The following is an 11,500-nucleotide window of genomic DNA, read 5'->3' on the forward strand; positions in this document are numbered from 1 at the left end:
CTTGCAACTGCACCAGCTTACTGCTCCACGATTCAACATATACACGTATCCAGTTTGTGACTTAGAGTCATCCAGATCTGTGTCGAAGCTAGCGTCGATGTAACCCTTTACGACGAGCTCTTCGTCACCTCCATAAACGAGAAACATGTCCTTTGTCCTTTTCAGGTACTTCAGGATATTCTTGACCGCTGTCCAGTGTTCCTTGCCGGGATTACTTTGGTACCTTCCTACCAAACTTACGGCAAGGTTTACATCAGGTCCGGTACACAGCATGGCATATATAATAGATCCTATGGCTGAGGCATAGGGGATGGCACTCATCTCTTCTTTATCTTTTGCCGTGGTCGGGCATTGAGCCGAGCTCAATCTCACACCTTGCAATACAGGCAAGAACCCTTTCTTGGACTGATCCATTTTGAACTTCTTCAATATTTTATCAAGGTATGTGCTTTGTGAAAGACCTATGAGGCGTCTCGATCTATCCCTATAGATCTTGATGCCTAATATGTAAGCAGCTTCTCCAAGGTCCTTCATTGAAAAACACTTATTCAAGTAGGCCTTAATGCTGTCCAAAAGTTCTATATCATTTCCCATCAAAAGTATGTCATCTACATATAATATGAGAAATGCTACAAAGCTCCCACTCACTTTTTTGTAAACGCAGGCTTCTCCATAAGTCTACATAAACCCAAACGCTTTGATCATCTCATCAAAGCGAATGTTCCAACTCCGAGATGCTTGCACCAGCCCATAAATGGATCACTGGAGCTTGCATACCTTGTTAGCATTCTTAGGATCCACAAAACCCTCTGGCTGCATCATATACAGTTCTTCCTTAAGATAGCCGTTAAGGAATGCCGTTTTGACGTCCATCTGCCATATCTCATAATCATAGTATTCGGCAATTGCTAACATGATTCAGACGGACTTCAGCTTCGCTACGGGAGAGAAAGTCTCATCATAGTCAACCCCTTGAACTTGCCGATAACCCTTAGCGGCAAGTCGAGCTTTATAGATGGTAACATTACCATCCGCGTCCGTCTTCTTCTTAAAGATCCATTTGTTTTCTATCGCTCGCCGATCATCGGGCAAGTCTGTCAAAGTCCATACTTTGTTTTCATACATGGATTCTATCTCGGATTGCATGGCTTCAAGCCATTTGTTGGAATCTGGGCCCGCCATCGCTTCTTCATAGTTCGAAGGTTCACCATTGTCTAACAACATGATTTCCAGGACAGGGTTGCCATACCACTCTGGTGTGGAACGTGTCCTTGTGGACCTACAAAGTTCAGTAGCAACTTGATCCGAAGTACCTTGATCATCATCATTAATTTCCTCTCTAGTCGGTGTAGGCACCACAGGAACATTTTCCTGAGCTGCACTACTTTCCGGTTCAAGAGGTAGTACTTCATCGAGTTCTACTTTCCTCCCACTTACTTCTTTCGAGAGAAACTCTTTTTCCAGAAAGGACCCGTTCTTGGCAACAAAGATCTTGCCCTTGGATCTTAAGTAGAAGGTATACCCAATGGTTTCCTTAGGGTATCCTATGAAGATGCATTTTTCCAACTTGGGTTCGAGCTTTTCAGGTTGAAGTTTCTTAACATAAGCATCGCATCCCCAAACTTTTAGAAACGACAACTTAGGTTTCTTACCAAACCATAATTCATACGGTGTCGTCTCAACGGATTTAGACGGAGCCCTATTTAAAGTGAATGTAGCTGTCTCTAGAGCGTATCCCCAAAATGATAGCGGTAAATCGGTAAGAGACATCATAGATCGCACCATATCCAATAGAGTGCGATTACGACGTTCGGACACACCGTTACGCTGAGGTGTTCCAGGCGGCGTGAGTTGTGAAACGATTCCACATTTTCTTAAGTGTGTACCAAATTCGTGACTTAAATATTCTCCTCCATGATCTGATCGTAAGAATTTTATCTTTCGGTCACGTTGATTCTCTACCTCATTCTGAAATTCCTTGAACTTTTCAAAGGTCTCAGACTTGTGTTTCATCAAGTAGACATACCCATATCTACTCAAGTCATCAGTGAGAGTGAGAACATAACGATATCCTCCGCGAGCCTCAACGCTCATTGGACCACACACATCAGTATGTATGATTTCCAATAAGTTGGTTGCTCGCTCCATTGTTCCGGAGAACGGAGTCTCGGTCATTTTGCCCATGAGGCATGGTTCGCATGTGTCAAATGATTCATAATCAAGAGACTCTAAAAGTCCATCAGCATGGAGCTTCTTCATGCGCTTGACACCAATGTGACCAAGGCGGCAGTGCCACAAGTATGTGGGACTATCGTTATCAATTTTACATCTTTTGGTATTCACACTATGAATATGTGTAACATTACGTTCGAGATTCATTAAGAATAAACCATTGACCATCGGGGCATGACCATAAAACATATCTCTCATATAAATAGAACAACCATTATTCTCGGATTTAAATGAGTAGCCATCTCGCATTAAAAGAGATCCAGATACAATGTTCATGCTCAAACTTGGCACTAAATAACAATTATTGAGGTTTAAAACTAATCCCGTGGGTAAATGTAGAGGCTGTGTGCCGACGGCGATCACATCGACCTTGGAACCATTCCCGACGCGCATCGTCACCTCGTCCTTCGCCAGTCTCTACTTATTCCGCAGCTCCTGCTGTGAGTTACAAATATGAGCAACGGCACCGGTATCAAATACCCAGGAGTTACTACGAGTACTGGTAAGGTACACATCAATTACATGTATATCAAATATACCTTTAGTGTTGCTGGCCTTCTTGTCCGCTAAGTATTTGGGGCAGTTCCGCTTCCAGTGACCCTTCCCTTTGCAATAAAAGCACTCAGTCTTAGGCTTGGGTCCATTCCTTGACTTCTTCCCAGCAACTGGCTTATCGGGCGCGGCAACATCTTTGCCGTCCTTCTTGAAGTTCTTCTTACCCTTGCCCTTCTTGAACTTGGTGGTTTTATTGACCATCAACACTTGATGTTCTTTCTTGATTTCCACCTCTGCTGACTTTAGCATTGAAAATACTTCAGGAATAGTTTTCACCATCCCCTGCATATTGTAGTTCATCACAAAGCTCTTGTAGCTCGGTGGGAGCGACTGAAGGATTCTGTCAATGACCGCCTCGTTCGGGAGGTTAATGTCCAGCTGGGACAGGCGGTTGTGCAACCCAGACATTTTGAGTATGTGCTCACTGACAGAACTATTTTCCTCCATATGCTCTGTGTTGCTCAAAACGCTTTTGGAGCCCGGGTTCTAAGCTGTAAAGCATGCCGCACTGAACGAGGGAGTAATCATCAGCACGTGACTGCCAAGCGTTCATAACGTCTTGGTTCTCTGGGATGGGTGCTTCACCTAGCGGTCCTTCTAGGACATATGCTTTCTTGTCAGCTATGAGGATGATCCTCAGGTTCCGGACCCAGTCCGAATAGTTGCTGCCATCATATTTCAGCTTGGTTTTCTCTAGGAACGCGTTGAAGTTCATGTTGACATGAGCGTTGGCCATTTGATCTACAAGACATATTTTGCAAAGATTTTAGACTAAGTTCATGATAATTAAGTTCATCTAATCAAATTATTTAATGAACTCCCACTCAGATTAGACATCCCTCTAGTCATCTAAGTGTTACACGATCCGAGTCGACTAGGTCGTGTCCGATCATCACGTGAGACGGACTAGTCATCATCGGTGAACATCTCCATGTTGATCGTATCTTCCATACGACTCATGTTCGACCTTTCGGTCTTTGTGTTCCGAGGCCATGTCTGTACATGCTAGGCTCGTCAAGTTAACCCTAAGTGTTTTTGCATGTGTAAAACTGTCTTACACCCATTGTATGTGAACGTAAGAATCTATCACACCCGATCATCACGTGGTGCTTCGAAACGACGAACTTTAGCAACGACGCACAGTTAGGGGAGAACACTTTCTTGAAATTATTATAAGGGATCATCTTATTTACTACCGTCGTTCTAAGTAAACAAGATGCATAAACATAATAAACATCACATGCAATTATATAGTAGTGACATGATATGGCCAATATCATATAGCTCCTTTGATCTCCATCTTCGGGGCTCCATGATCATCTTCGTCACCGGCATGACACCATGATCTCCATCATCATGATCTCCATCATTGTGTCTCCATGAAGTTGCTCGCCAACTATTACTTCTACTACTATGGCTAACGGTTTAGCAGTAAAGTAAAGTAATTACATGGCGTTAAATCATTGACACGCAGGTCATACAATAATTAAGACAACTCCTATGGCTCCTGCCGGTTGTCATACTCATCGACATGCAAGTCGTGATTCCTATTACAAGAACATGATCTCATACATCACAATGTATCATTCATCATTCATCACAACTTTTGGCCATATCACATCACATAGCAATTGCTGCAAAAACAAGTTAGACGTCCTCTAATTGTTGTTGCATCTTTTACGTGGCTGCAATTGGGTTCTAGCAAGAATATTTTCTTACCTACGAATAACCACAACGTGATTTTGTCAACTTCTATTTACCCTTCATAAGGACCCTTTTCATCGAATCCGCTCCAACTAAAGTGGGAGAGACAAACACCCGCTAGCCACTGTCGGGGAAACTGATCCACGAACACCTATGGGACCGGCGGACCGAGCCCCTTTCGGTTCGGCGGGGAGCGGAGATCGCACGAAGAGCAGATCGAGGCGAAGCACACGAGCAGTTTACCCAGCTTCGAAGCTCTCCGGAGAGATAATACTCCTACTGCTGCTTGTCTGATGGTATTGAGTTCTTGCTCAGGAGCGTTGAGCGCTACTGTACACTCTAGCTGCTACTTAGAACGAGCGTGAGTGTTCTCAGGCTTCCGAACCTTCCAACCTCCTCTACGTTGCGCATGGGCCTCCTTTTATATGCTCAAGGGGTCACCGACAGGTGGCAACGTAGACAAGGGTAAAAACGTAAAAAGAGTTACGGTTGCTACAACTACTTGTACAGTGTATCATACCTAACCCTGACGGCAGGGGACAAGGGCATTAAATGCCCGTCTGCGTCGCCCAAACAGTGCAGAAAGGGACCGTCAGGGACGCCACCGTTCGCCACGATGGCGATCTTGTCAGCGTCGCATGCCGCCGCGCACCGCTGGCTGCACAGCCTCCTGCCACGCGCGCCTGGAAAAGCCCCAGGGTGACACGTTGGTGGATGTGCTGGAGCATGGGTACAGGGTGGTTGCTTGCCGCGGCAAGCGCCTTGCCGCGGTCGTCGTCTTGTCGCGGTCGTCGTCTTGTCGCGCCCGGAAGCTTGTCGCTCACCAGGCCTTGCCGGGACGCGTGGCGCGTCGCGGCAAGTTCCTCGAGATGCCTTGGTTGGCCTTCCCGGCAAGCTCCTCTTGCCGGGGTCTTGTCTCCTTGGCTTAAATACTTTGTTCTTGAATGGCTCCAAGGGAACCACGAAGGACCTTGGCGGTCGCCCGGCAAGCCTTGCCGCGGGGTGCTGCAACTGCCCGTGCACAAGTTCGGGATACTAGGGTACCCCTACTCTAGTACACCGACAGGAGCCCCCGGGCCTGGGCCACACACGGTGCCGAGCGCTGTTGGGCCAGGCCCAAAACAGGGCACGGGCACGCGCGGCCTGGGTTATGCCGAATCTCACTCTGTATCCACCGCGCCCTCCCCGAACGGCACGCGTTGAATGCGGCATCGTGGGAGAGATCATGGGTGGTTTCTTTATTCGGAAGGGCGAAACGTTCGCCCCCTCCCTCTTTATAAGCAGGGGAAACAGGGGTGGTTCGCCCATCTCGCTGGTTGCTACTTCATTCTCGAAAATCTCCGCCGCTCTCCCCTTCTTCCCAAAGTCGAAAGAGAGCAGCACTCCGCCCCCCATTGCCACCGACACCACCAACACCGTCGATCTCCCCCGTCACCTCCGCCATGGCTCCGAAAGCCGACATGGGGAAGGGCGTGAAATCGGCTGAGGCGCAGCGGCTCGCGGCGCTGCAAAAGGAGCGGGCCATCTTCCCCCCTCAGCTTGACGCGAAGGAGCTGAGGGAGTACTACTACCTCTTCTGGTCGACGGAGACGCGAGCGCATCCGCGCACGGAGGTACTCCCGGCTACCGCTTCGAGATTGGCTCCGAACGGGTACCCCTTCTTCGCGTTGTTCTTCTACTGCGGGCTCTGCCCGCCCTTCTCTGAATTCTTCTGTGACATCATGAACACCTACGGGTTCCGCCTCCTTGACTTCACCCCCAATGCCGTTCTGACCATGGCAGTTTTCGCACATCTGTGCGAAAACTTTGTCGGAGTCCATCCAAACGTAGCCCTTTTCCGCCACTTCTTTATGCCCCGAGTCGAGAGAGGAGAGCCCCTTGCCGGCGGAATTGCCTGGATCTCGAGGGTCGGCAAGAAGGAAGCTTATCTGGAGGGAGAGCTCCGCAGCAAGTGGGAGGAGTGGAGAGCAGATTGGTGCTGGATCGTCGAGGAGAACCCGCAACCTTTCACCGCCCTGCGCCAAGCCCCAGTAGTGCGCGGCAATTATTGGAGCAATGTGGCCCCGGAAGATGACAGGCTGAAGATTGCCGTCACCCGGATCTTACGCCTCAGGCTTGCCGGGCTCACCGTAGGCGCCGTGGGTGCGGATTTTCTTCGCCGCCGCATCGCCCCCCTGCAGGAGAGGAGGAGACCCGCCTGGGAGTTCCAGAACTCGGCGGACATCATGAGGCTGCGCCCGGGCCTCAACTTCAATTTCACTATTCTGGAGCTGGACGCGATGCTCCTAGAGCTGTTCAAGCGTGATCCTCAGCATCCATTTATGTTGCCGCGGGATGTCGTTCCGTTGTGCAACAATTCTTCGCTTGACCGCATCCGTGCAATGATGCCGCTGTGCGACTCGCATGGGATCGTCCCAACCTGGCAAAAGCCTGCAGACGACGTCGTGCAGGAGTTCTTCGACAGCTTGGTTGAAGTGCCGGTCCGCTCCGACGAGTAGAAGAGCCTCACCCGCGACACCACCGATGATGAGACGCAGCGCATCGCCACCAGGCTGGAAGAGGCGGCAGCAGCCGCTGCCGCTGGCGTGTTTGGATTCACTATGGAGGAGGCAGAGGCAGCAGAGGCAGCAAGCCTTGCCGAGCGCGAGGAGTTTGTCGGCGAGGAAGAGCTTGCCGGGCCTAAAGCTGAGCCGAGCAAGCCCGGCGAGGGCGCGGGCGACCCGTTGCAGGTCGGCTCCTCCTCCTCCCCACCGTCAGCCAGCTCGCCGCAAGCGGAGCCCCAGCTCCAGCAAGGAGGCGTCTCCGCAAGGCCGGGGACGTAGCGGGGCGGCAGACGGGTCAACAGCCACTGCACCGCGCGACGCGCTCGACCGCGGCAAGCACTGTTGCCGCGAGAGTACCTCACGCCGCTGCGGCAACTGGAGCGGGGTCTTCCCGGTCCACCGCCGCTGCTCCCGCCAAGCGGACAAGGGAACCTACCCCTCCGCCTCGTCACACCGGAGGCGAGCCGGACTTCGATCTCTCCGCGCTCAGCTCCGATGAGGAGGAAGAAGAGTAAGATCCTTCGTTGTACTTGTAGTTCTTCAATTCTTGATGTTTGTCTTGTATCTAATTTGCTTTACTCCGAACCTATTCCTTTTCAGGACTCTGGCTCAGAGAGCGGCGAAGAGAGTCAAGGCCCCGGTGATTGTCATCGAGGACGATCCCATTGCGACGGCAGAAGGCGTGCCCGAGACCACCTTGCCGGACCCGGCTACTATTCCCTAGAGCAGCCCCCAGCGCAGCCCTCAGCGTAAGTATATGGTTTACTTCTTGCCGTCCGGCACTCATGGGTGCTCTTTCTTGCTGATATTTGATTGCTGGTTTGTGCAGGAGCAGAGCAGCTTCACCAGGAGTGCCCGGAAGCCGCTTCTGCTTCGACTACACCGCCAAGGGAGGCTTCCCCGGCAAGGGAGCGTTCTCCGGCAAGGGAGAATTCTCCGGCAAGGGGCAGTTCTCCGGCAAGGGACAACACCAGTGATCCCCCGGTGGTTGAGACCACGACTGCAAAGCACAGGTAACCCTTTTGCTTGAAAACTCCCCTTGGGTTCTTCTTCTTCTGATTTTCTTCTTGAGCATTTGCTTGACTTTTCTCCCCTTTCCGGTCGTCAGATCCATCTACCACGGAGCCGATGGAAACCGAGGCCACCGGCGAGGAGGACGCGCGCGGCAACAACGACGATGCCGCCGCCACCGTAGAAGAGGCCGGCGTTGATGATCCTGCCGGCGAAGAGGCCGCCAAGGCTGCCGCCGCGGAAGCTGGCGAGGAATCAGGCGATCGCACTGACGGCCCCGAGGCCGCAGGAGCGCCAGGCGCTGCACCGACCGCCGATCCCTCCGCCGCTGCCACAGCGCCAGGCTCCGAAGAGCCCCAGCCCGGCGCCTACTTGAAGGCCGGCGACGGTATCTTCATCAAGCTCCCATGGGCGTCAAGCTCCAGGGTTCCGGTCGAGGGAGAAACCTTGGATGGAGAGGTGCTCGCCTCCGCTGGGCTGACGGTGGTTGACGCGCCAAGCAACAGCAGCGACGAGCCTGAGGAGGAGCGGCTGCTACGGAAGTTGCTGTCGCTCTACCGCGCCTGACAAGCCAAGCTGGCTTCCCGAGAAGCACTTGTCGTGAAGGCGGGAGTGGATATCGAGAAGCGTGCGGAGGAGCTCCGGGTTCTCAGGCAGGAAGCTCTCTGGTCCCTGGCGGAGGAGCGGGAGCAACTTCTCGAGGAGCGGAAAGCCTTCCTCCTCGAGAAGGCTGAAGTTGAAGAGAAGCAACGACTTGTCGCCGAAAATCTATTTGCGCAGGAAGGAGAGTTGGCGCAGCGCAAGGTCAACCTTGACAGCCACGAGGAGGAGCTTGCCGCGCGCGAGCAAGCAATTGGCGGGGCTCTCAAGGAGGCAAGGGATGCCGCCGCAGCTGCTGAGGCCGCCAAAAAGGAGCTGGAGACGAAGGTGGCGCAGCTGGAAGCCGATCTCAGGGCGAGCGGCGAGGAGCTTGTCGCGCTCAAGCGTGAGCGCGAGAAGGACGCTGCCGCTCATGGTGAGCTGCAGGGTCTTCTCGCTGAGAGGAGCAAGGAGCTCAGCGCCGCCAAGGATTCCAATGTAGATCTCGAGTTGAAGCTGGCCACTTTGACCCAGACGCTAGACGGCGCCAGGGAGCGGGAGGTGGCCTTGTCGGAGAAGATCAAGGCCGACGAGGCGCTGCTGGCGAGTGCCGCTGCCGCCCATGACGCTTTCAGGGAGACTGTGGAGCACTGGACTGAGGGTCTTGTGGATCTTGCCGCTGCCATCGACGGGGAGCTGGCGCAGCTGGGGATGGAGGATCTCGGGTACTCCTCCGACGAGCACCTCCAACCCAGCGCCAAGCTCAGCCTGTTCTTCAAAGGCGTGGCGACGGCCCTCCAGCGACTCCGGGAGAAGATCCCAAAGCAGCTGGCCGACGAGTCGCGCAAGATCTGCGCAGGAGCTCTCCAGAAGGTGCTGATGAAGGTGGCCTTCCGCAACCCAGGCCTCAACTTCACCAACGTCCTCAAGTCCTTGCCGCCGGATGCTGATCTGGAAGCGCTCAAGGCCCTTATCACACCCATTGTGGACAAGGTGAGCGGGATCAAGAGGGTTGAGGGCGATCGCGTAGACTAGGCCGCCCGTTTTCTCTTTCTCTTTGTCGCTGCTGGTCATGTCACGAGAACATCTATTAGAGCTGCGACAAGCTATCTTGTAATATAACTCTATTTTGGGTAGAGATTTGCTATGTTATTCCCTTTACTTGATTCCTTCCTTTGTATGTTTTCGCCCTACGCTTTTAGGGAACTTGTCGGTGCAGGCACCTTAGCCGCGAGCGCTGAGTGCGGGACGTCAGCAGCCTGCTGGTGGTGCCGCTACCGACAAGAAACCTTGTCGCAACTAGTCGCAGCTCACTTAAATTGTTGAGCGAACTCGAAACAAAGTAAGGGCGCAACTAGCTACGAGTTGGTTCCTCCGCGCACAGGTTTTCCATACAAAGTACGGTCGTTCGAGGAAGATAACTTAAAAATTTAAAACTGATTGCTCAAACTTTGGCAACTTAGCTTTTCTGTCGTTTGTTTTTCGATAAGCTTCCTTGGACGATGCTTGACCCACACCATTATCTTCTCCTCCCCCCGGCAAACTTGTGTGCGAGGGAACCTTCGTTTCCTTTTTGAGAAAAAGAAAGAAGAGAAACTAAAGATATGGAGCCTTATGGCTCGTTATTGCTTACCGGGGGTAGGTGCTGCACAAAGTGTCAGATAACGCATGCAAATATAAAGTAAAAAGCATGAAATCGACAAGATGTGCGGAGCACATGAGCTTTACTTATGCACGGGGTCTGCGCCCGGCTTTGTACAAAGGATTACATGCAACATCAGCAAGACTTGTACAAAAGGTGGTTGCCGGAACAGGTTCCGACAACCGCGCCCCTATGGGTAAAACTTACGAAGATGCTCAATGTTCCAGGAGTTGCTCACCGGAATGCCATCTTCAGTCTCAAGGCGGACAGCGCCGGACCTAGTGACTCGTTTCACCCGATAAGGGCCTTCCCACTTCGGCGTCAACTTGTTGGAATTCTTGGCGGACTGAACGCGCCGAAGAACAAGGTCGCCTTCCTCGAAACTTCAGGCATTAACTTTGCGGCTATGGTAGCGATGCAAAGCTTGCTGGTATCGAGAAGCTCGTACAGCAGCCTGAAGACGGTCCTCCTCAAGGAGCAGCGCGTCATCTTGTCGCAGCTGCTCTTGCTCAAGCTCATCATAAGCAAGCACTCGAGGTGACCCGTATACGAGTTTTGTGGGGAGAACTGCCTCTGCTCCATAGACTAGAGCGAAAGGTGTCTGGCTAGTGGATCGATTTGGCGTCGTTCTGATCGACCAAAGAACCACCGGCAGCTCCTCAATCCAGTTCTTTCCGCACTTGTGCAGCCTGTCAAAAGTCCTGGTCTTGAGCCCGCGCAGCACTTCAGCATTCGCCCTGTCCGCTTGACCGTTGCTTCTCGGATGAGCAACAGAAGTGAAGCAGACCTTGGCGCCAAGATCTTGGACGTACTGCATGAAGGTGCGGCTCGTGAATTGCGTGTCATTGTCGGTGATGATCCTGTTAGGGATCCCGAAACGGCAAACAATCGACCTGAAGAACTTGACTGCTGACTGTGCTGTCACCTTCCTCACTGCTTCCACTTCCGGCCACTTTGTGAACTTGTCGATTGCAACGTACAAGTACTCAAAGCCCCCGACAGCTCGGGGAAAGGGGCCGAGGATGTCGAGCCCCCAGACCGAAAATGGCCAAGATAAAGGGATCGTCTGGAGAGCTTGAGCTGGCTGGTGTATCTGCTTGGAATGGAACTGGCACGCTTCACACTTGGTTACTTGTGCAGTTGCATCCTGGAGGGCTGTCGGCCAAAAGAAACCTTGCCAGAACGCTTTGCCGGCAAGTGCTCTTGCGCCAATGTGGTGACCACATATGCCTCC

This window comes from Triticum dicoccoides, chromosome 2B, assembly GCF_002162155.2.
Source record: "Triticum dicoccoides isolate Atlit2015 ecotype Zavitan chromosome 2B, WEW_v2.0, whole genome shotgun sequence".
Lineage (NCBI taxonomy): Eukaryota > Viridiplantae > Streptophyta > Magnoliopsida > Poales > Poaceae > Triticum > Triticum dicoccoides.